Below are 25,017 nucleotides of genomic sequence, written 5' to 3'. Positions count from 1 at the left end.
CATGTTGAAGTCCCCAGCAACAACTATAAATCTTGCTTCAGAGCCCGTTCCCTTTCCTTGCATAACATGATCATAGATTTCTGAAAGAACAGCTGGGATATTTGGCCTACTGTAAACATTAAATATAGACATGCAAAACCCTTCCTCAGTTGCTAGTACCAAATTCTGGCGATCCAGGGAAATTTGCTACACAACTTAATACCCTGTAGTTCAATCTTGAATCATTCCCGATCAATAATCCACCACTGGGGTGACCCCTTAAGCCTCTAATGGCTGGCTCTGATAGCTCTGGAAATCCACTGGGCCTAATGCCCATGGTTCGTGAAATATGATCTGAAATCGCCTAATAAACTCAACCTAGCTCGGCATGGATAAGTGCTTGCAGAGGCCTGCTATATTCCAGGACAACATAGCACATATACCGGCCATGTCATCCTCTGCAGCATCAGATGATGGTCAATTCACACTCTTTGGCCTTTCATTCCTGGCACCTTTTGAGTTTTTGTTGGCAAGACATTATCCGTGATCATTTAACTCCGACTGTTACATTGGTGACAGCCCTGTCTCGTATGGGTAGGTAGCCCCTCAATAATATTGCTGTGCCCTGTGGGGGCTAAGCTATATAATCAATGGCCAAGAGGCCTTCTGCTCGGAAGGGGTCTGATAGAAATATTTGGATACAATCTATTCGTTCACCCCCCCCTTCCTAATACATTTAACTGTTTCTTTGCAGATTATTGAAGTGCATCCTTAAATATTTCGAGAATCCTAGTTTTCAAAGGATCCAGCAGTTAACCTGGGCACGTTGTGTATTCAACAAAGGGCCAGTCCTTTTCCTTCCTCTCAGATCTCACAGGGCCCACCTCTCGCCTCAATGGCATTGGAGTCATAGATATACAAACATTATTGGCGTTACGTTGTACGTGAGAATCTATCATGTCCTGTAATGGCCTATGGGTATTTATGGATTGCTTTTGTCCAGCAAGTACAGAGGCCATCTTACCACCCTGTTTGTTTGAATTACTTGCCGGTTTAGAGGTCATGGGCAGGTTCTTGACGCAACCCGAGGGAGGGTGTTCAGGGGCTAGACCAGTGCAAACATCCAAACTTTTACACTATTACTTTCAATTGTTGGATTTATGTGACAAATATGGTCCATCTTCCTGCCCAGGTTTCTGACCTTAACATTCTGAACCCTAACCTCCGATGTCGGCTCACCTAGCATTGCTAAAATGTGTACCAATTTATTGCCCATTGAACCCCCATGGGCCCTCCTTTTGTTGGATAATACCCACAGGTGTGCTTGGTGGCTGTGGGCTTCTCAATTCAGGGGCAAGTGGTCTTTCTACTTCTGAGGTTTCCCCTTTACCAGTATGTTTTGATTTCGTGCACTTCCTGGTCTCGACATCTTTTACCCTGTGCTTTTTCCCTGGTACGTTCAAAACACGGTCACAACCCTTTTTCCTTTTTTTTTGGATCTGACCTTTATTCCACATTACAAGAGCTCTCTGGGCTCACTACTGCATATCTATTATGCAAAGGAATGTCCGGATTAATAATGGTAGCTTGAGCATTATTAGAATTACCCTCCTGATCTAAGGGTGGTACATTGACATCTGCTTGAGGATAATTATCCTGGGGAGTAAAGTCAATCAGGTCGGAACATCCAACATTTTACTCTGTTTTTCTAATTCCTGCTCAGGATATACTTAAACCACACAGTGCAAACCCCACCTGCCCCCCTCCCCACCCTCCCCACGCTGACATGGCGGGGAGAACGAAATGTCTCCCCTCTTTTGTCCATCCCTTTTGTCAAGTTCAAATGGCTTAAGTGGATCATTATCTACTCCCCTACCACACAGCGCCCTGTCAGAATAATCCACCTCCTTCTCCACCTCAGGACATGGATGGAGTAATGCATAACTTGCCCTTTTCTAAGATGGGATTTCCCTACCTAAAGAAAACTAATGATAGTCTGTCTGGAAGTCCAACATAATTATATGTCTGTGTCCAAAACCTATGCTTGTCCTCACAACTAACGGCATAAAATGTGTAGGGATGCCAGCTAACCATTGTAAATACCCTTGGTGCTGAGGCAATACCAAAGGGGAGTACCTTGAACTGATAGTGAGTGTTCTTTATCTTGAATCTGAGGTACGTTCTGTGCTCTGGCAACATTGAAATATGAAAGTATGCATCTTTCATATCCAATGTGGCCATGTAATCCCCCTGTTGCAGCAGTGGGATTACTTCCTGTAGGGTGGTCATCCTAAACTTTTTTGGTTTGACATACTTGTTTGCAAGATGTAGATCTAAAACATGGTGCATGGATAGATTCTTTTTGGGTACAAGGAAGAATATTGAATAAAAACCCTTGTTTACCTAAAGATGAGGGACAACCTTGATCACTCCCTTTTGCAGTAGGATCTGGACGACCTCTAGCAGGATCTGTAGATGTTATGTCTGCTCTTGGGTGGATGGTAGAAGGGTGGTTACAGGAATTATATGCAGTAACACTGGGTGACAGTTTTGAGTACCCACTGATCCGAAGTGATTCCCTCCCATGCGTGGGTAAAAGATGTTAATCGCACCCCTTCCAGGGAGACATTGAGCGCGGCGGGTCCGTACTGCTGAGTCACTTGTTGGCTGGGATTGGGGAACCTCTGGCTGCAGAGTTTATTCCTCTTCCCTATGCAAAGAACCTGGGGGCATCCCCACCATTTTTCCCCCCAGTATCCTCTTCTCGGGTGGCCTGGGAAAGGCCATTGCTTTTGGATATGGCCACATTGGATATGAAAGATGCCTACTTTCATATTTCAATGTTGACAGCGCACAAAAAGTACCTTGCATTCAAGATAAAGAATACTCTATCAGTTCAAGGTACTTCCCTTTGGCATTGCCTCAGCTCCAAGGGTATTTACAAAGGTACAAGCAGTAGCAGCAGCTCACATGCGCAGGCAGTCCATTGCGGTGTGCCCATATCTCGACGACTGGGTCATAATTGCAGACTCGTATATAACGTGTAAAAAGAACACTCAAAATACAGTAGATCTCCTTTTCAATCAAGGAAAGTCAAGTCCTGAGTCATGTCAAACAGTTTCTAGGGGCACTAATTTGGGCAGAAGGCAGCCTCATCTTACCCTCCAACGAGAAGGTTGAAAACCTGTTTTTCCAGATCCCTCAGTATGTAACCAGTCCCCAGATAACCGTACGGAAAGCCATGTGGCTACTAGGGATGATAGCATCCTACATCTTCCAGGTTCCACACGCTCGTCTGTGCATGCACCCCATACAAGAGTGGCTCTCGAGCCAATGGTGTCAGGCAAGCGGTCAGTGGGATGATCTAGTGGTTGTCTCGACAGCCCTCGTTCAGTCTCTGAAAACCACCTAAAGGGGAAATCTTTCACCAACCCTGCACTAGAAGCCACTTTTACCACAGACGCATCTCTGTCAGGGTGCAGAGCACACATCGTACAACAGACTGCGCACAACATGTGGTCTCCATCAGTAGCATCCAAACATATCAATGAAGCACTGAAAGCCTTTCAATCACACTTATAGAGGAAGACAGTTACCACGCCCATGTACAATCTAAGGGGGCACTTGCTCTCCAGGGCTATCCGATCTGTCACATTTGCAAGTGGGCACGCAAACGCCACCTGTTTCTACTATTGCAACATGTTCCAGGGGAACACAATCTTCTGGCAGACTTGCTCAGCAGAGACTTGCACCTACCCGTAGAACACGAGTGGCACTTGCAAGAACATATTCTTCTCAGCGTCTTTGCAGAATGGGGTCATCCAGACGTCGATTTGTTTGCGACGCTGAGGAACGCCCAATGCCCAGATTACGCCTCAGGTACAATCAGAACCGGTCCAAAGGGAACGGTCTCTGGATAACATGGTCCGGGAGATTTGCCTACACTTTCCCCTCCCCCGATTACCCTTCTCAACAGGATAGTGCACCGAATGCACCAGGAACAAGTCGCGCTGCTCCCGGTGACACCAATGTGGGCTTGACAGCCATGGTTCTCTCATCTCATGAGAATGTCAGTTTCCCCTCTCATGAAACTGCCCTGTCCATACAACATGCTGTCACAAGACCCAGGGAAAACACTGCACCCGTGCCCCAAAACACTCAACTTAGCAACTCGGCTCCTGAAGTCAGAGTTTGGGCACATCTGATCTATGAACGTAGAAGAGGCATGGAAACCTAACACCAAGTATTTTTACTCCAATAAGAGGAAACGTTTTGTCATTTGGTGCAACATGAAAACATCAACCCTATTGATTGTTCACCTAAAGATAGAGTGCCTCATCACTGGTTGAGAGTAGTGGTAAAAATGTGGTGGTAGCGATGTTACTGCCACATTACTGCTCCACCCAATCCAGAGTTTTGCAGCATTCACCTCCAGCTATCAACTGGAGGTGGATGCGCTGACTTTCCGCCCATTTTTGGTGCATTTACCACAGTGCAGTTTGCGGTAAATGCGACAAAAATGCTCTATAGAGTCCAATGGACTCAAAATAAATGGGGATTTACAGTGGTACCACAACTTTGGATCCAGCGCTAATAGCGCTGGACCAAGTTGCGGTAACACTGTTTGTATTGGGCGGTATCTCGATGGATTTACCGCCGGTATACTGTCCAACTTGTGATGATGCCCAGAGTTTTATATCGTAACACACCTCTTGGATTCAGGATTTGTTAACTCTCTAAAGGTCCACCTTGCTGCCTTCTCTGCGTATACCACATCTCAGATTAAGGTTTCATGGTGGAAAATTCCTGTAATTAAGGCATTCATGGAAGGGGTAAAGAGACTTGACCCTCCTATTTCTAACCCAACTCCCGGATGGGACTTGAATGTGGTTCTCACAAGAATAATGGGACCTCCTTTTGAGTTAATGCATAAGGCCAGTCTTAAAGCCCTCACTTGTAAGACTACCTTCCTAGTGGCTTTTACCTCTATAAGTAGAGTTGGTGAACTGCAGGCTCTCTCAGTTCCCATTTGTAAACATTCATAAAGACCAGGTGGTACTGCGCACACACCCATGCTTTGCGCCTACATTTATTTCTAAGTTCCATGTGAATCAATCCATCGAACTTCCAACTTTCTTTCAGAACCCACCAACTCAGCTGAAAGAAGCCTCCATACACTAGATGTTAGGAGAGCAGTGGTATATCACCTTGAAAAAACAAAACCACTAAGAAAGACAAGCCAATTCTTTGTCTCCATTGCCGCTGGTAGTGCAGGAGACTTTGTACCTAAATCAACTATTTCTAAATGGATTGTTAAATGCATCACACCGTGTTACTCCCTTACCAAGAGAGATTGACCGTTTACGCCTAGGGCTCACTCTACTCGAGTCATAGGAGATACTATATCCTTATTGCAAATGTTCCTCTTGATTCTATTTGCCTGGAGATCTGTTCACACTTTCACTGAACATTACTGCTTAGACACACACTCTAAAGTCTGATTCTCAGGTGGGACAGGCAGTGCTAAGACATCTCTTAGTTACTGTTCCTTCACACATCCCACCACCTTTTCCTGGTACTGCTCGCCAGTCTATGCACAGCATGTGATTCTAAGCAGATTCACAAGCCTCAGAAGGTATAGATTACTCCCCGTAATCGTATTTCTGATCATTGTATCTGCTTAGATTCACATGCATCCATCCTTCCTTCTCTCCTGGAGTAGAAGGAACATAGACATCTTACACCTTCTTTTCTTCACGGCAGAACAAAAATAACTTGTGGGACCACGACGCGTGATGGATTTTGGGTACACTACACGTCACTTTATGGATAGTGTTAGTCATGCCCATGTCAATGTCCCTTTTCGATTTTCAAAAGAAAAGTGCAATACTTTGTGATTACCACTAGATGTGGCACAATATGCACAGCATGTGAATCTAAGCAGATACAGTCATCAGAAATATGATTATGGTGAGTAATATATGCCATAAAGTGGTGACCTCCCCAGCATAAAGTTAGAGAACAACCTTTGCATTGATATTACTTTAATAAAACAAAATATTGATTCCTAATATAGCTTGTTTCTTGTCCCAGAATTGTGGGGTGGAATACCAAGGGGTGCTAACTCAGTGCTAGCTTCATAGTGAAGAACAACTACAAAATATAAAAATATCACAACAAAACCAGAAGGTCTGTATTATAATCGTGGGAAGCATTTGATTATATAGTTTGCTATGCCTGCTTTTCTGCTGCAGCCATTGGGGATTTGTTTGCACCGCCTGCCCGATATATACCTTTCACTTTTGATAGTTTTAATAGTTGGTTTTGGTGCCCAATGTCAATCACTGTCTATTATCGTGCTTCAGACTGCAGTGTTCAGCAAGTATTGTTTGCAAAGCATACACTGGCCTGTTTTGAGGATCATTTGATGTGTCTTCCTAAAAATGTCAGTGAGGGGTCATGCGTTGTGTGATGCCTCATCCATGATATTTTGTGAAATCATGCTACTAATTTGAATTTAAACTCCATATTTTAAATGTTATGGGGCAGAGGTTGGACACTGGCAGAGTCAGCCAGCCATAAGAACTGGTGCTAGTGTGTCTGACAATCATTTATTATTTTGATTCAAATCCTGTGAATGATGTTCCTCAAGCAGACCTATGCTCGTTGGAACGGTTACCCAAATGTTGGTAAGCAAGAAATGTTTCCTCCAATATGCAACATTTCCAGCAAATTCTTTTCCCTGGTTCATGCGTATTTTGGACACATGTCTGAAATTGTAAATGTCCAACTCTACCTGTTTACTTTACATGTTTATTTATAGAGGAACAAGGGGGCAGTTTCAACAATAACTTGCATACAAAGTTCACCATAACAGAGAGGAGAGGCAGTCCTTGGGTCAGAGCAAATATTTCAGTAGGTGATTAGAATTATTAGTTGATGGAGGGGGGGTTATAATGACAAGTGTGACAAATCTTGACAATTGTTCCCTTCTCTCCAGAGGGGAGCCGCCCCTTTTGATGATTCGGAGGTCATCCCACTGCGCAAGACCCTCCATAGGGGTCTGGGCTAGTGGGAGATCACTGGGAGTGACCCCCCTCTTGGGGACAAGGACTCCCATTCCACAGCGGAACTCCCAGTCAAAACCACCTTGTCTGCTTCTATGAATGTGGAAAAGATTTCAATATCTCATGTAACAACTATGCTCCACAAAGATCCTTCTTTACCTATATTGGCTACCGGAAATGGTGAACACAGCCTGAATGCCACGGTCAGTGAAGGACATTGTTCGGTTTATTCCTGTGGCTTGTATAAGCGGATAAACTCCAATGGGAAGTGGGAGAACCGATACGCAGATGCAAGCCTCCGGATTGATGTCCCAGAGGGGCGAAGCCTTGCTGGGCCGCAGAGCCAGTGGCAGCGAAGACGGCGAGTGCACTCGTACTCATGGTGGCCCTGAATCATGCTGTTCCATCTTCATCTTGTATCCTGGCTTGCAACATTATGTGTTGCTACTGACTTCTGCAATTGTATTCGCTCTCCTCTCTTGCTTCTCCACTCTTTTTGACTGCTTACTCTCTGTTCTCTCCTCCCCTCCCCCCTCTCTTATCTCCTCCCCTTACTTTCTTCTATGCACTTACTCTATCAGAATTGTCCCTGAACCTACTATGATAGCAACCTTGTCTGTCGCTCCTCTAACCCCTTACTGTTGCCCCCCTCCCTCCAGCACCATCTAAAACTTTGTCATGCCTAGTATGATAGTCACTTGTCTTGTTCCTCCTCTCCCTTTCTGCACCCCTCTCCCTCACCTTTTGTTTTCCTCCGGCTCTACCAGAAATGTCATCAGGCCTAGTACGGTAGTCACCTGTCTCTTTCCATTTCCTTCCCACTCTCCCCCTCCCTTCCTCATCTATGTCTTAGCACTTGCACTATTTGAAATGTCGTCAGGCCGAGTACGATAGTTAATTTCACATCCTTACTGTTCATGGCCTGTAAGAATTTTGTTGTATTGTCCCTTGTTCCCTTCCTTGCCTTGAAGCGCTTTGAAACACATTGTGTATAGGCGCTATATAAATAAACTATCATATCATATCACTGCTACCTGACTGAGGACCCGGGGTCGGAGAGGAAGCCGAGATGGAAATTCACCCATCTCGTCTGGTGGCGGGACCACAAAGGACCGGTGGTGGACTGGTAACGGACCCTGAGGCCAGAGCATATGAGTGAGCCTGAGTTACCAAGCTCCACACACATCAGACAGAGACGAGTAGCCACAGGGAAAGCTGACAAGGTTACGGGAGCCTGAGAAACCCGACGGATAACATGCCATTACAAGTTAAGAACATTTTGATGAACAGCTGTGAAAGCTATCAAGGTTACGGGAGCCTGAGTGTACAAATGTCCTATGTAAGGCAAAAGAAAGAAGCATGAACATTTTGAATTAAGGCTGAGAAAGCCACAGAAGTTACAGAGCTCAGAACAGGACGACAGCCGCCATATGTGAAATAACTTGCTTGAAAGACAACAACCTGTCGGAGGATCAGAAGACTTTGGGGGAGACCCAATGCCTTGAGGAGGAAGTGTTTTTTTAAATTTTTATTTACAAGACATTCTGTAAATAAAAAGTATGTATGTATGTTCATGTTCACATCAAGAGACAGTTTTCTTTGTGAAAAGGAGTGAAACCCATAACTTGATACAAACACTGGGAAGAATATCCTGCTGTTTGAAAAGGAACTTTGGAACCTGAAAACTAGCCAAATATAAGTTGGGTCAGGCAGAAGCCCTGGTGAGGCTATTATGCAAAGCCTCCCCTTTTCCTTTTTAGTTGATGTTTAGGGGTAGGACCAGTTAGTTGGTTAGGATTCGGACCAAAGAACTTTGTTAGACTTTAACGTGCACCCTTCCTTTTGTTTTACTAGGTAGGGAGATTTCTCATAGTGATGGGGCTACTTAGACATTTCTGTTCTTTTATTTTAATAAAAAATCCTTGAGAATGACCTCTACTCGTGAGAGTCCTTCTTGTGGTTCACCACAGATGGTAAACCAGGGTCAATATGAAAGAACACTCATAGTTATGGCATAGGGAGGCAAAGGCCAGTTTATACAAAAACATTAGTATTGGTTGGATGGTGGAGCTGAAGCAAACATGAGGCAAGCATTCAAAGATGAGACGGTGGGAGGGTATTGGCCGGGGCCCTCTTTAGCTAAGTGATGGAGCTTATTTCTTGATTTGAAGAGTTCTATTGATGAGATGGCCTTGAGGGCCCAGGAGGAGCGCATTCCAGTGAAATGGAGCAAGCATTGGGAAGTACCGAAAGCAGTAAGAGATGCCTTGTGGATAGGGGGCTGATGGGTTACCGAGCAATGTTGAGCAGGGAACCTGAGGAGAACAATAAAGTGAACTGTAGTTAGTGAGATATTGGGGGGCAAGACCGTGGATGGTTTTAAAGATGAATTGCAGGAGCATTTAGAGCAATTTTGAAGAGCCATCCAACTTCGTGTTGGTGTACAGACGTGGTGAGGATCTGAAAAGATTGAAGCAGCTGCATGCAGCAATCTTGAGTGGAAGACACAGAAGTAAAGTAGCACAGGTGTCTAGCTTGCTGGGTACTAGAGTAGGAATTGGGGTTTATATTAAATGGGTGTGAGGTGTGGGCAAATTATTCTAATTTTAAGAAGGTTTATTCTGTCTGAAGTCCCCAAGGTTGCAAGCCATGCTTGAAGGTGTGATTGGGTCTTTGGGGAAGGAGATGGAGAATGGAGAGTGTTGTTGTAATTGGAGACTGGGATAAAGGTTACTTATGTCTTTGAGGAGTTGAGCATGAGGCAGTATAGGGCCATTCAAACGTGGATGACAGCAAATCAATTGATTACCTAAGCAGAGATTACAGGAGTCAATAAGGGGGATGGAGAAGATCTGAGTGTTAACAGCGAAGAGGTAATAGTTAAAGCAAAAGATTAAAATTAGAGCTGTGAGGGAGGAGGTGTAAATAGTGAAGAGTGGTGGTCCTAGGACGTAACTGTTAGGAATGCTGGAGTTCCTTGCAATGGCGAAAGAGTGGTTATAGAGGAGACGACTCCACTGCTTTGTCTTTGAAGCCAAGGATAGAGAGAGTGTGGTCGAAGTGGGGGGGAAAATCTACAGAGTCAAATGCTACAAAGAACTCAAGATGAATGAGGATAGAGTAAGGGGAGAGGTAAGCATAATGGGCAGCAGTTAATACATTGGAGAAATGGGTAAGATCAGTTTCAGGGTAGTGTTTAGATCAGAATCCGGATTGAAGGTTAACTGAGTGGGTGAGTATCAAGATAGCTAACCTGAAAGCAATCCACTTCAGGATTACCTTTGTGTGGAATTGGGGGTTGATTGTGTGGGCATTGGGTTGGGAAGTCAGTGACTGTTTTAACGAAGGAAGGGAAAATACCAGTAGAGAGAGGATTTAATAAGACAGAGAGAGAGGTTGTTTAGGTAGACCAGTGAGCAAAGAGAATGGGTGCCAGTCCCTTTATAGTTTGAGGTGCATAGGAGTCAGTAGAAGGGCAGGAACGATTGGAGTAAAGGATGGGTACCTCAAACAGACTTTGACATGGTTGAGATAAAGGAGCATTAAGACTGGCTTGAATTTGTTTGGTGATAGAGGTGATGGAGGTGGGGAAACCAAGATTATTCAAGTTAATGAGTGAGTAATGAGAGCAGGAGTGGTCAATGGAGAGGGAGAGCAGAAATTAGGGTTGGAAATGGAATACGAGATCATGCGAGTTGACCTGGGAATGAGTGGGAATGCTGTGTAGATTGATTGTCGGAGAAAGGGGATTCAAGTTGGAGCTGATAGGCCTGGGCCATATTTGCATGGTTAAGGTCTCCTATTATAATGGCAAAGATATCGGCTGGAAGCATATACGCTCAATTGAAAGAGCTGTTTTCTGCTTGCCGAATTCTGCAAAATCTGTGGGAACCATTTGTTCACACAAGGTGTGTCATTGAACTTGTGAGCCATGGGTCTGTACTTATCAATGCTATTTCCCATCAGGCATGAAAGAGCCCATCATTCAAGGAAGTGCCTTAAACCCAAGGTCAAAGAACTTAAAGTGCAGAACTACAGAGTTTCTCCCCAAAAATATTCAGTGTTTACAATTCACGTGTTAGCCTCAGACAGCAACACATATTATGAAAGGTATATATCATACCGTTGGGTTATGGGGCTTTCGTGGACAAAACGGCAAACCACAAAATCGGAGTACCCTTTTGCAAGCTTTCCACAATGCAACAATCCTAATGGTTGTTGGCCTGTGGTGGGTGGGAAGCACAGAATCGCAGCTCAACAAGGACACACTCTGCCTACTGCCGAACCAAACAGAAGAGAGCCTCTTGCATCTGAAGCAGTATAGCTATACTAAAGAGCAGTCCACATTTTAGAGCAGCCCTCCCAGGAGAATGATTAGATGTCCTTCTGGGACATTATTGGGCTTTTGCTATGGGCAAAAGGTGGTTGGCTCCCTTCTTTCAGGCTTCGCTCTTCTATGTACCGAAATTCTCCAATGCAGGTTTGCCATGATACAAGACTTTTTCAATTATTGTATTACAAGTGACCTATTCTTTCTTTTTACAGGCTGCTGGTGATCAGCCTGGCAACATAGTGACGCTGGAGGAATTGCCATGCCAGGTATGAGTTCAGTTTTACATTTTCATAGTTCTAGTGTGTTTTACGAATTAAGTGCATAACCTCACTTTATTTCCAAACAAATTAATTTCCATACAAATTAATAACTGTTTGCAGGGAAGTATTTTAGCCCATTAATTTAGCTTATTCAGTTTGCCACAGAGCTAGATCTAATGGCATTAAATGTGTAGGATAAGAAAAGTGTGGTTTGTACCAGGATACGCATCGTTTCCATTTTTAGATTCAGTAGCTTAGGTGTTGTGATGAGTGAAAATGAGTAGGGTGGATCCATCCTTTCTCAAATGGTAGCATTTCCTGTGGTTTTCTGGTGAATAACATGCTGTTTTATAGCAAACTATGCGGAAGGTAAGGAAATACTATACAGTTCAAAGCTCACTCTGGAGAATGACATTCTGAGCTTTCATGGAATCCGAGAGATTTCTAACTGGGAATGTAAACATCACTAATATGGGTCCATGACCATGTGCTATTGCCCATCAGTGCTTGGACCTTAGGGTACATGCCCATCAGTGTTTGGGTCACACTACACCCAATTCTATCTGTGCCCCTGTTGTTACTTACACACTGAATGTTTGCCTTGCATCTCAGCCTACAGATTTGTGTGCTTACAAGCATCTTTATGCTTGCCCCTCAGGCTGAGCTTTTTCATACCTGTGGGGGGAGCCTCAAAGGGTCTCTGACTTTGCTGTTGCACCCTGTGCCTATGCTGCAGCATATTCCATGCATAGAGACCGACATTTGGACAATAAATATCTTAGTAAAGTGAGGACGCCTCCCGCTTCGTCAACTTCTTTCTGGCTTCTGTGCGTCATCCCATCTGTAGCCTGGCAAATGGCAGCATTTTTCTCTTCTAAGCTGCTGCCCTATACCATAGTCCAAGTGACATTGTGGCGGTATAGGGTTTGGTTGAACAGAGACATTTGTAAGAGGATTGAAGGCACTCGGAGCAGGGTAAAAGAACAGTATTGGAATCGAGGGCAGGAGATGGAAGACAGTGGTGACAATATACACACTTGCATGGAAGAGGAATTGACAGAATTGGGGATGAGTAGCAGAGAATTTAGGGAAGGTGAAAACGGAACTTGGGACAGGGTGGGGGGTGCACTAGGATGCCAGAAAATGTAAAGGATACCGAAGACATTGGGGAGATGAGCCAAAGTGTCAATTAAGGAGGAAGAATGGGGAAAAAGGCAATGGACATCTTTGAGTTTGTGTTTAGGTGTAGGAATACATGTAGGATGTGGTTCACAGAATGTTCGTTTTCCGAATTTGCTAACAAAGCAAAATGTCTTGATAATCCAGCTAACTCCCCTGTTTGTTTTGTTATCCTTCATTTCCTTAATTGTAACAGTTACTATTACCAGCATTGGAGGTCCCAGTTAAGAAGGTACTGGTTATCAAAGAGCTTACTGTATATCACAAAACACATATTTGAATAGGCTAAAATAACTGAGGAATAGGATGCAGCCCTAATGTACCTCACTTTTTTTTCTAAACAATTTTTCTTTATTTTCATTTAACAACAAACAAACACAAAACGAATAAACAACAACTCGCAACATTTGATCTGGCACTTTTCGGGTTTGAGTTCATAATGTACATTATCTGCTCAGGTCACGGCTAGGCTCCCTCCTCCCCCTCCTCCGTCGTGGTGTCCTCGTTCCAATCTGCATGCTGCGCACGGGTGCGTTCAGGGCAGTTCTCCTCTCCTCCAGGCTCACTCAAATCAGTTGTGCTGTTTTCCTCGTTGCTCCCAAATACGTCTTGTATCAAGGTATTCCACGCTAGTATTCTGGCCCCAATGTTATCTTCTCCCCTTTCAGAGGTTCTGGTCCAGACCGTTGTTTCTGCTATTGCCCATTTTTGTAGGTCCGCCCAGCAGCCTTCTATCGAGGGTCCTGCGCTTGCTTTCCATGCCATTGCGATGCAGAGTTTCGCCAGTATTGTCATCAAGTCTGTCATCTCAGCTACGTGGACCCTCTGCTTGTCGCCCCTCGGGAACAGGCCCACTATGTAGGACGCCGGTGATCAAGCTCGCGTATGGAGTCCTGCCTTCAACGCTGTTTCCTGTATCGTATTCCAGAAGGCTGTTACTCCCGGGCATGTCCAAAACATGTGCACCATATCTGCCTGTTCTTCCTGGCAGCATGGGCAACTCTGTATTTGTCTGTCCCCCATGTGCGACATTCTTTTAGGTGTTAAATATGCCCTGTGCACTATGTAGAACTGTAGCTGTCTGGATCTTGCGTTTCTGGAGACTTTCTTCGCGTATTGAAGGGATCTGTTCCATTCTTCGTCCTTGAGGGGTTGCTGAAGTTCCTCCTCCCATTTTGTCCGACTGTTCAACGTCCTAGAATTGATGGCACCCAGCAATTGTTCGTAAAGTCTGGACACAGTGTGTCCCCCCTCAGATGCATCGTACCAAGCGTCCAGCGGCCCACCCATATCTTCCTCTTCCGGCAGGGTCTCCCACCTCTTTCTTCTTCCTTGGACCATGCTATTATACAGTATGAATTGGCCACTGAGTATGTCCTGCTCCTCCGCCAGGTTCTGAACGTCTACCCAATGTCCTTCTTGACACAGATTTGGGCCACTCCTTTGTCTTCCCACTGTGTTCTGAACGTCGCCATGCTTACTATACTGGTGTCTACCAGTCCCGCCAGGGGGATGTGCCTTGAACAGCGGTCTCTTATGTCCCGCACTTTCCATGCTCTTTTCCACAGTGCTCGGCCTAGTTGGACTATTCTGGGAAGGGTTTTTGCTTGGGTCTCGTTTATCCACAGGAGTTCTTTCAAATAGTATCGCTGGAGCGATGGTCGAAACAGTATTGCATCTATGGAGGTGTTTTCCCCCAGCCACCGGACCACGAATTGAAGTTGTGCGACCAAGTAGTAACGCTCAAAGTCCGGGAGCTTGATCCCTCCCCATTCGTAGCCCCTTTGTAATGTGCTTAGTGCTACCCTGTCTTCCCCCCCCCCCTCCCTCCATAGGAAGGCCCTTGTCATGGAGTGTAATCATCTGAAGAAGGTTCTGGGGATGTTTTAGGGGATATTGGTGAAGTAATATAGGATTTGGGGTAAAACTATCATCTTCATTAGGGCCACCCGGACTACCATCGCCAGCGATAATGTCTTCCAGAACTGCATGGCGTTCTCTATTTTGTCCAGGGCTGCCTGCGTGTTGGCCATGTGTTTCCGTGGTGTCGTGATATATGTCCACCCCCAGATATCTGAAGGTGATTGGAGTCCATGTCAGGCCCAGGTGTGGCAGCTGGTCTGATGTCGTCACCCTCAGGTGCGTCAGGGGGGGGACAGTGAGGATTTTCCCTTGTTGATGGTGATTCCCGATAACCTGCCAAACGCTCCCAGTGCCTCTAGTAGGTCCGGCAGGTGGGTTTGTGTGCCCTGGACGTAAAGCAGTATGTCGTCTGCATATATTGAAATCTTGTGTGTTTCCCCATTTATCATTATGCCGGTGTCTCCGTACTCCGCCCTCGGAAGGCCGCGAACAGTTCCAGAGCCAATATATATAGCATCGGGGACAGCGGGCACCCCTGTTTCGTACCTCGTCCTATGCTCCACTGCCCTGAGACATGCCTCCCCATCTTAACTCTGGCCCTCGGGTCGTTGTACAGCAGCTTTATCCAACGTAGGAACCCCCCCGCCTATCCTTAAGTGGGCGAGCGCCCCTAGAAGCCAGTCCCAGTTCACTGAATCGAACGCTTTAATTGCATCTAATGACACCACTGCGTATTCTCCCTCCTCTTGGTTCATCCTGTCAATGACGTGATGGAGTCTCCGGAGATTCCATGCCGTGTTTCGTTCCGGTACATACCCTGTCTGGTCTGTGTGTACCAGTGTAGGTATCACCCTTTTTTAGCCGGTTGGCCAATGCCGCTTTCAGTATCTTGGAATCCTGATTTATCAGAGAGATTGGTCTGTAGGACCCACACTCGAGGGGCGGCTTCCCTGCTTTAAGTATCGGGACTATTACAGATTCTGACATACTGCTCGGGAGTCGTCGGCACTCGTACGCCTCCTCCAGCGTCTCTAGTCATCTCGGAGCCAAGCTATCTTTGTATCTTTTATAGAATTCCCCTGGTAACCCGTCGGGCCCAGGGGGCTTTCCTGTCGGTAACTGGGTAATGACCTCTGTCAGTTCCTCCACAGTAAGGGGGGGGCGTCCAACATCTGGGCCTGCTCTTCTGACAGTCGTGGGAGTTTGATTTCCGCAAATGCGTCTTCAAGGTGTCCCTCTTCTGCTTCCTGTACTCTGGTATATAGTTTCTCATAGAATTGCAAGAACACCGTATTTATACCCTCCTGCGTTTATCGGTTCTCGCTTGGTCTCCTGTTTGGTTAACCAGGCGAGAAGTCTACTAGGTTTATCCCCTTCTGCGTGTAGCCTTTGTATGTACGTCCCATAGTCTAACCGCCCTAGTCTATCCCAGGCTGCCGTACACTGTTGTCTCAGAGTGGTGAGGTCGCCCGTTTCTCCCCCCTCCCTCCCCGCCCGTGCTTCCGCCCTCTCTATTTTCCTTTCCATCTCATCCAGAGTTTCTCTCCTAAGACCTCCCGTTTTCCCAATCGCCGCCCCCCTGATCACCACCTTAAAGGCCTCCCAGGTCGTTCCCGTACTGTCTACACTACCCATGTTGTGCTCGAAATAGTCGTCTATTGAGGTTTGGATATGGTCTTGGAAATGCCCTTCTTGGAGTGCTTCCGCCCTAAGTCTCCACGTGGGTATGGGGGCCTTCCTGTGTGTATGTGCCCATGTTGTTTCCAGTGGGGCGTGGTCAGATGGGGTTCGTGCGTGAATGTGTGCCCCAGTGAAATTGCCTAGTGTCTCTTTGCCCGTGAATAAATACTCAATTCGGGTAAATGTCCCGTGTGTGGCGCTATAGTGCCTGTATCCCCTTTCGCCCCCATGTACCTTCCTCCAGACGTCTTCTAGCTGAAGCTGGTCCAGTGTCTTCTGCAACACCCGCGCTGGTGGTGCGGCCCTTTTGTGTTTATCGTCCGACCGGTCCAACTTGGGATCCAATGTGCAATTAAGATCTCTGGCCCAGATGGTCGTGGCATTCCTGTACGGGGCCAGCCGGGGTGTGAGTGATTTAAAGAAATCTGTTGCATCGTGGTTTGGGGCGTAGGTTTTCACCAGACGCACTTCCCTGTTCTCCAGCATTCCTTGAACGATGAGGACCCTGCCTTCAGCTTCTCTCTCCTGTTTGATGAGTTGGAATGGGATGCCCGGGGCGATCCAGGTCGCTACCCCTCTTGCATAGAGTATGTGGAGCTCTATGTCTGGCCGCCCCACTTCTTGGCCATCTTGGCTTGTTTTTCAGCCGTCAGGTGGGTCTCCTGCAGCATTGCGATGTGGACTTTCGCTTTGTTTAGACATGCGTAGACCCTCCGTCTCTTCACGTAGGCGTTTAGCCCCCTGACGTTCCAAGTCACCACTTTCAGTGCATCTCGGTTCCTGTGTCTTACAGATTCCAGCGGCCCGCTCATTCCCATCGGCCTGTTTTAGTTTTCCCTTTCTGGCACGCTGGCCTGGGAAGTCCGTCCATTGTCTTCTCCCAGTTATTCCCCTGGTAGCTTGCGGGTCCACCTTCCCTATTTTCTCCCCCTGATCTGGCGGACCGCTCTGCCACCAGTGTCCGTTTCTCACTACCTTTTCTCTTTGGTGTTCCATGCCGGGTTCCTGCGTTTGAGTGCAGCCTCACTTGCGCCCTTGCGTTGCCTTTGCCGTGTTCGTGACCTCCTCGCTCATTATGTTTGCCTTCTCTCGTGCCTTCTCTTAACAAACTTAACCACACTACTACAACTACTATAAACCAACGCCCAGCCTCCCTCCCCCTGCTCGGGCCCCGCCGCATTCCAGGTGCTGCCCTCGTTCAAAGGGCGCACTCATCGCAGCATAGTGCCTTAAAACTGACACTGCTAACTTGTCGCTGCCTGGGGTCCCATGTGTCGCTCTTGGCGGTCCAGTGCCAGAGGCCTCAAGCTCCCGGGTTAGATGATTAATTTATGCTTCCGGTTCTCATTCTGCTGATTGTCCTGCTGTATCTCGATTCGGCATGGTGTCCTTAGTGCTTTGTCCGCACCCTCATTCCCTGCCTCGCCAGGGTGCCTCACGGTTCCTCTCGACCCCCTCTCTTGGTTGTGGGATCCCCTGCTGGTCCATCCAATCCTGGGCGTCTGTCGTGGTCTCAAAGATCTGTGTCCTCCCATTGTGCAGGATTTTGAGCTTGGACGGGTAGAGTAACATGAATTTCACCCCCGCTGCCCGAAGGCGCTCTTTGGTAGGCCAGAACTGGGCTCGCTGTCTTTGCACAAGTGCTGTATAGTCAGGGTAGATGGTTATCCTGGCTCCGTTGCGCGTTATCTCCCCGCCTTCTCTCTCGAGAATGTCAGGATTTTCTCCCTGTCTTTAAAGTTCAAGATCTTCGCGATCATGGGTCTCGGTGGCGCGCCCGGCGGGGTTTCCTGGTTAGTGCTCTGTGCTCCCTTTCCACCACGAAGCCCTGAGACAGGGTCCCTGCACCTACTTCCTGGAGCAGTAAGTTCTCTACGTAATCTGTGGGGTCTCTGCCTTCCACCCCCTCCGGCAGCCCTACTATGCGCACATTGTTGCGTCTGGCTCGGCCTTCCGCGTCTTCGGCCCTGCGTTCTAGTGTTTTGATCCGTTCCAGTGCATCTGACATTTGTGACTGAGAGGTGGTCACGTTTGCTGTATTGCTCTGCACCTGTTGTTCCACCGTTGTCACTCTCTCTGCTAGGTTCCTCGTGTCCTGTCTGAGGAGCCCCACGTCCATGATCACTGCGTCCAGTTTGCCCTCTATTGAGGCCTTTAGCGCCTCTATGGCCTCTAGGATACTGCCCTCCACTTGTTTGAGCTCCCCTTGCACGGCATATGATGTGGCTGTGACAGCCGCCGCCGTCCCAGGTTGTGAGTCCTCGCTCTTGAGGGCGAATGTCTCCATGCTTGTTTGCCTCCCTCTGCTGCCTTTCTGTTTGTCGGGCATGCTGATGTTTGTTGCCTCGTGACTCTGTGCTTGGATGGGGGAGGTGTGCCCCTGGGCGGCCTCCACTTCGTAGTCAGAGCTCTCCCTTGCGGATTATCCCAAACGTGGCTCTGTCCTTCTCAGGCACCTCCCTGGGCCTGGCGCGCAGTGGCTAAAGTCTCTTTGTGGTCGCTCTGCCCAGCTGCAGCCTCGCCTGGGGGTCATTACGATCCCCTGCCTCTGCTGTCCCATCTTTACCGAGGCTCCGGTTGCGTCTCTGCTGGTTGCTGCTGCTTGCTGCGGTTCAGGGCCGATAGCCGCCCGCTTGCCTCTCGCTGTTGAGGGCCGGGACAATGTCCCCTCCACCGGGCTGCCGCTTCGTGGGCGTGCTCCGGTAGAACTTCTGTGTGCTGGGGACAGTCTTCTTCCTGTGTCTCAGCCCTCCGCTCTCCTCTGACACTATCCTCGGTTGTCTACTCCTCCTCCGCCCGTGTTCACGCGGGGCGGTGGTGCGTTCCTCGTCCCTGTTAGGGAGGGCGGTCGGGTTTGTCGCCTCTCTCGATCTTCGGCGGGTGGTGTGTGGGTATCCGCTGGGCAGCCGTCCGTGCCCCTGCGCCTGGCCATCTGCGTACTCCGCTTCCGCTGCCCTTCGGAGCGCGGGCGGATCCTCAGTGGGCCTCAGCCGCCATTTTGTGTGGTGGCCCCACCCCTCCGCCTTGCCTCGTTTCGGGTCTTTCCAACCTCCGATTTTGTTCGGGCTTTCGCCCGTGCGTGCCCTGGATCCTCCGGGTGTCGTCCCTTCGATTTGTTCAGGGTCTCCTGCTGTTTTTCAGCCGTTTATAAGGATTGTGTAGCGGATCACCCGGGAGCTCTCGGTGTACCTCACTTGTTAACATAAAACAAGTTTCCCCTCCTGCCCCTTATCCCACACTTTCCAAATTACCTTGATAGTCTTCTAGCATTGAAACGTCCGATCTCTACACCAAGGTGAGTGAATACACCACAGAATCGCTCGATTTGCTGCCTAAACATAAGCTTTAAGTCCATTTTCACTAAATGTTAGCACTTTCTCTTGCAGTGTTCATAATTTGTCAGAACCTGAATAGAGTTATGTTATCATATTGTCCCGATCACAGCCCTAAGTTCTAACTGGGTATGGAGAGGTTTTTCCTTCTCATCAGCCCACATCTGCAGACCCCGCAGGAGAAGTTTGCCATACATTTTAATCTTGCTATCCAATAGTGCGATTTCCCTCTGTATCTACTAGTCCTGTTCCCTTTGTTGAAGAGGGGAAGAAACTCTGCCTCTGGCCAGGAATCAGGTAGAACCCTGAGTGGGCGCCACCGCGTTTATATTTGTTATGCAGGAACGGACCCCACAAATCCATGTTCAGTTCTTTGCCAGCTTTCTGAGATGTCATTTTTGAAGTAACATTTTCCAGGAAGTAAACATAAGCCTCCCTTTCCCTGATCAACAGCCAAGTTAATTCCAGCCCCGTATCGACGGGTGCCGAGGATGAGGGCTTGTATTCTCATTGTGCTTCTGACTTCCTCTTTAACACTGATTTGCCCTTCATATCATTTTCAAAAATGATATCCATACCACTACACTGATCTTATTCTCCAATGAACCTTGATCTTGATTTATATGTAACTCCTTTTGCGATGAAATTCTAAAACGTCGTTGTGTCATTGAGATTGACATGATGTAGCTGTTCCTAGAGCATATTTTAATGTTCTGCTTTCTTGTTCGGAATCAGCTTTTCACAGCCTGCTCTTATATTTTAAATGGACTGCTTATCAACTTGCTTTTCCTTTACTATCCCATGCAGGATAGACTAATCTTTCAGACCTTCTTGAATAAACCAACTCGCTGACTGAGGTCTTTTCTTTCCATCTCTAATAGCACGCATGGTCCTCTTTCGTAGTTTCCTTAAAATCCCCAAACGGGGTCATTATCCGCATTTGATCTTTTGTTTCCTCAATAAGCTATCAATGAGCTCCAAAGTTGTATTAACCCCTGGACACAAGAAGTATTCTCAAGGTTTAGCATGCACCATTTAACAGGCTTACGAGTGTTCGCTATTATTTCTACTTGGCATAGTGGTAATTCTTCGAGCAAGGCCAAGATCTTCTTGCCCCTCAGCCTGCACACACACAACAGGATTATGGTCACTCTATTCTGTGAATATCCTTTAAGACTGACACTCAACCAGTTTTCTCTGTCAATACGTACCTAGCAAAGTGTATTGAGCTCTTTACTTTACTATATGTTGCCATAGCTGTGAAGCCAAGCAGGTGACATTCGGTCATAGTGCCTAGCTCATTCAGGTCATTACCTGTACTTTTTGTCCTGAGGCTAAAAGTGGACACAATGTAATGTCTCTGATTTCGTCCACAAGGATTGTTTCTTCTGTCAATTGGGATCTAAAGCCTAGCCAAGTATTAAAATCACCCACAGGGCTAATCCCAGTGGAGCCTAAATTCCCTTGAGCAGATCAGAGTTGAAAACCAGATGGAAGCATTGTCCAATTGTTTATTTTACAGAACTCTGTCCTTCTGACTTGTACAGTTCCACAAGAACCCCTTGCACCAGGTACTGCTACTTCATATACATGCCACCTGTGACTATCTAATCCATGAGCAGATGGGCGCATGTTGATACACTAAGTCAAACTACTGTGATGGCATCATGAAGCAGACACAACAGGTTGAAGTTTGATCCACAAAGTTTTATTAACTCAAAATGTAGGATGGAGCAAGGACTAAATTGCCCTATGCTAAGGTGGGATTTCCCTACCTAAAGAAAACTAGGCATAGGCTGTGTCAGGAAGTCCTAAGCAAATGTCTGTGTCCAAAACCTGTACTTGCCCTCACGTCTAATGTGTAGCAATGCCAGCATCAAAAGAAACAGGGTTCAAAGTAATGTTCAGAGCTTCTTCCAGCTCTTGGCTTGTAATCAGTTTCCCCTTCCCCAATTTCAAAATAGTTTCAGAGACAAAGTCAAATCTTCCAGGTTTTCAAAACAACACAATTCCTTGGGACACTGGCCAGCTCTTATTGTATGGTTCATTTTCATAGTTCACATAAGCAGTTCAGTTCACTTAACTTCAAAAACATATAAGAGGTTGTTGTAAAACGCAAGCTTCTTTTTGGGTGAATTTGGTGGCTTTTCCATACAGGGGTGCACTTGATCTACACGCAGTTGTTGGACCACATGGTCCACCTTTTACAGGTCACGCAACTGATGCCCCAGCTTGGCTGCTTTGCCACCCACATTATGCTTCCGCTTCAACTTGACAGTGATGCTTGATTGCTTCGCCTGTGTCACTCTCCTGACACTGTAATGTGGCTGGTTTAGCCACCTTGCCTTGGTTACACACACTTTCATTCTCCTGGCTCTTGCCAATGTGCATTTCGTTATGATATACAGTTCCTTGAATTCTCTTGGCTGTTGCAGATTTTCAAAGCTTTCTTTCGCTCTGCTCAATCTTCAAGAGTGCTTAAAACTTGTTCACTCTATTCGGTATTCAAAGTGCTTATATTTGCTTGTAGTGCATTGGGTATTCAAAAATAGTTATATTTGCTTGCTTTCGCTTTGTTCGGTATTCAAATCAATGTTCATTGTCTGCTTCACACATTTGCCTGCCAACCCGGTGTTCCCCCTTCTTGGTAAACTCGCTGGTCTGAGCTTACGGCTTCTCTGTGAGGTCCTCTGCCGCCACGGGTTCTCTCCTTCCTGTACGGTACCTCACTCCGCTCACCCAGATATGATGCTACTGCAGCTCGCCACTCTTGCAACCGCTTTGCTCGGTTACGCGGTCTCCGTCTTGTGGTCTGCCACCGGCTTCCTCGAACAGGTCTTGAGAGCTCCGCTTGCCACACCACTGATCTGGAGAGGTCTGCCTGCACGCAGCAGTCCGCAGCCCTTCTTCCACAGCTGACTCCTTTTCCAAAGGGATGTTGGCTTTTAAAGGTCCTGCCACCATAATGAGTCCACAAAAGACTAGACTGCTCACTATTGTCTTCCTTTTGCTGTCCTCATCTCAGTACAAAGCTGGGGCTGATTTTTTGATATATATATTATATATAGTAGTTATGGTTAAGTTGCTCATCTCATAGGAAGAGCACTTTTTGGGTGGCTTATAACTTTGCTCCCTCTGGACGAATCCTCACCAAACTTTGCAAAAAAAGTATATGGCCGGCTCAGAATTTTTTTTCTCAAAGTTTGGTGAGGTTTTGTCAAGGGGGGGTAAAGTTATAGGGGGCTTCCCAAAATTTCTTTTTTTCCCATAGACTGAATGGAGAAACACTTTGCTCACGCCTATACCCGAAACTGCTGGATGAATTATCACCAAATTTCCAGCAGGAGCGGCAGCTTGTTTCAAAAGTGTGCTTTTGTAAATTTGGTGCAAATCCGTCCAGTAGGTGCAAAACAATTAGTGATATCTGTATCCTGTCCGTGGACACACTTCCCTGTTCGCTCCACGGACAGGACACCGATTTGTCGGTGGGTGTGCGTCATGTCCGCAGACAGGTAACCTGTTCGCTGATTGGTTGGTGTAAAGCGTGAGGTGCGTCACATTTTCTCGATGCGCCTGCCATGTTGGATCCCCGTACATCCGCGGACAGTGCGGTGTGGAACAGAGCTGAAATCACATTTTGGGGAGTGAGTTGGTGTGGAAGAATGGCTGGAGAGGGTGGGGGAGTGAGAGATGGGTCAAATGCTGTATTATTTTAGGTGGGAAAAGGCTGTGATGTGATTGCGGTGTCTGCTCACGGACAGGCTGAGAAGGGCCCAAGAAGCAGTCTGCTGGGGGCTGGGTGAGCAGTATGAGAAGGACCAGGAGTGCAGAGATGGGCCCAAGAAGCGGTCTGCTGGGGGCTGGGTGACCAGTGTGATAAGCAGCAGGGGTGCAGAGAGGATCTTGCTGGCATTTGAACCTGTGTCCTGTGAGTACATTTTTCAGTTCTAGGTCTTGTTCATGCTCCCACTGGCTCTTTCTTTTGCTGCTCTTTCCTAGGCATAGCTTCTCTGGCGGACATCCCCGCACCACGTAGATTTTTGTTTGAATCTTTGTTGTGAGTTCTCACTCATTGGCCAAACAGGGCAGTGCCCTACATCTAGTCACTCACTCACTCACTCACTCACTCTCCAGCTCTTCAATGAAGTGGGGGTAGGGGGAGGGGAAGGAGGGGTACATAGGCTTCAAAGCTCGAGCTCCCAGTTCTGATAAGTTTTAAAAGTTTCATACTGGCAAACCATTGACTGCACTACTGGGTATTTTATTATGCTCTGATGTATTGGTTTTGGGTAGCTAGTTGAGAATTGGGTGGAGAGGGCATGCATTGAAGAGTTTGTGCATTGGCTGCAAGTACAGTATTGGTATGTCAAGTGAAGTGGATTGGGTTTGAGGTGGGTGTGTTAATGTTTTTGGGTTGTGGTTATTTGGCAGGTGTTCGCTTGCATGGGTGTCTTATGCTGCGGTGGTTGTGACTTCAATCATTGTATACTTACTGTTTGCTTTGTTGAGGTTGTATGCAATGTTTTCATGATATGGGAGATAGAATCAGACATTGTTTTTTCATTCTCTGTGATAAAAGAAAAGATCACATGTTAGTTAAGGTAGTTTGTAATGAGTTATTGCATTGCATAGCAGACATTTCTGTACTTTGTCGACCCTCATTGTTGGTGATTTACAAGCATTATGCTTCAAACCAGTGTACTGTGCAATTTGCCCAGTTCCTGTGTTTGTTCGTAAAATCATTGGGTTTGTGGGGAAAAAAAATCCATGCAGGATTTTAAAAAAACATTCTACGTTATGGTACAATATTTTTCGGTGGTTGAGTTCAGTAGGAGGAATTGAATAGGTGTATGGTTTTTGGTTTGGAAGTGGTGGTACTATTGTTGTAATTAGATACCAGTTGGTGTATTCTAATTGTTTATTTCTTGTTGCATTTTAGTAGTAGTCATTTATCTATTTGGTTGTTGCAGAATTTTGTGGCAGTTAGGTACCTGTTGGCGTATTCGAACTGTTGATAGTTTTGAAGTTGTTGAGAGTATTTATATACGTAATAAGTATTGCAGGGTTTCCTTAGAAAAATGTATATTGCAGTTGTGTGGTTGTAGTTGGATACCGGTTGCCGTATTCTGTTTATAGTTTTTCACTGTTAGATAGCTGTTGTCTTATTCGATTAGTTTATGGATTCAAAGGTTGTTGAGGACATTTTGTAGATGTTTATACACAGATTAGTGAATACATTTTGATTTTAAGAATATTAAGTAAGCATTTACAAGATTCGCTGGTAATCTTTGTTTTAGAGTAATGGAAGTATCATTACATTCAAA

At 46.6% G+C, this 25,017-nt stretch overlaps 1 protein-coding gene across 5 annotated transcripts in view; it reads left to right on the top strand.

Annotated features, from left to right (window-relative positions):
• The window catches only part of ASB8 (ankyrin repeat and SOCS box containing 8), a 386,620-nt gene that overhangs the window by 166,983 nt on the left and 194,620 nt on the right, over window positions 1-25,017 (top strand). For all 5 annotated transcript variants that reach the window (XM_069646913.1, XM_069646911.1, XM_069646912.1 and 2 more), the window contains exon 2: window positions 11,592-11,645. The gene's annotated coding sequence lies outside the window, so the exon portion shown is untranslated. The remainder of the gene's footprint in view (window positions 1-11,591; window positions 11,646-25,017) is intronic.

The sequence above is a fragment of the Ambystoma mexicanum genome, chromosome 2q (assembly GCF_040938575.1).
Source record: "Ambystoma mexicanum isolate Mex_15411 chromosome 2q, UKY_AmexF1_1, whole genome shotgun sequence".
In the NCBI taxonomy this organism is placed as follows: Eukaryota; Metazoa; Chordata; class Amphibia; order Caudata; family Ambystomatidae; genus Ambystoma; species Ambystoma mexicanum.
Note: the sequence above shows the minus strand (reverse complement) of the source record. Positions and strands in the feature narration are given on the sequence as shown.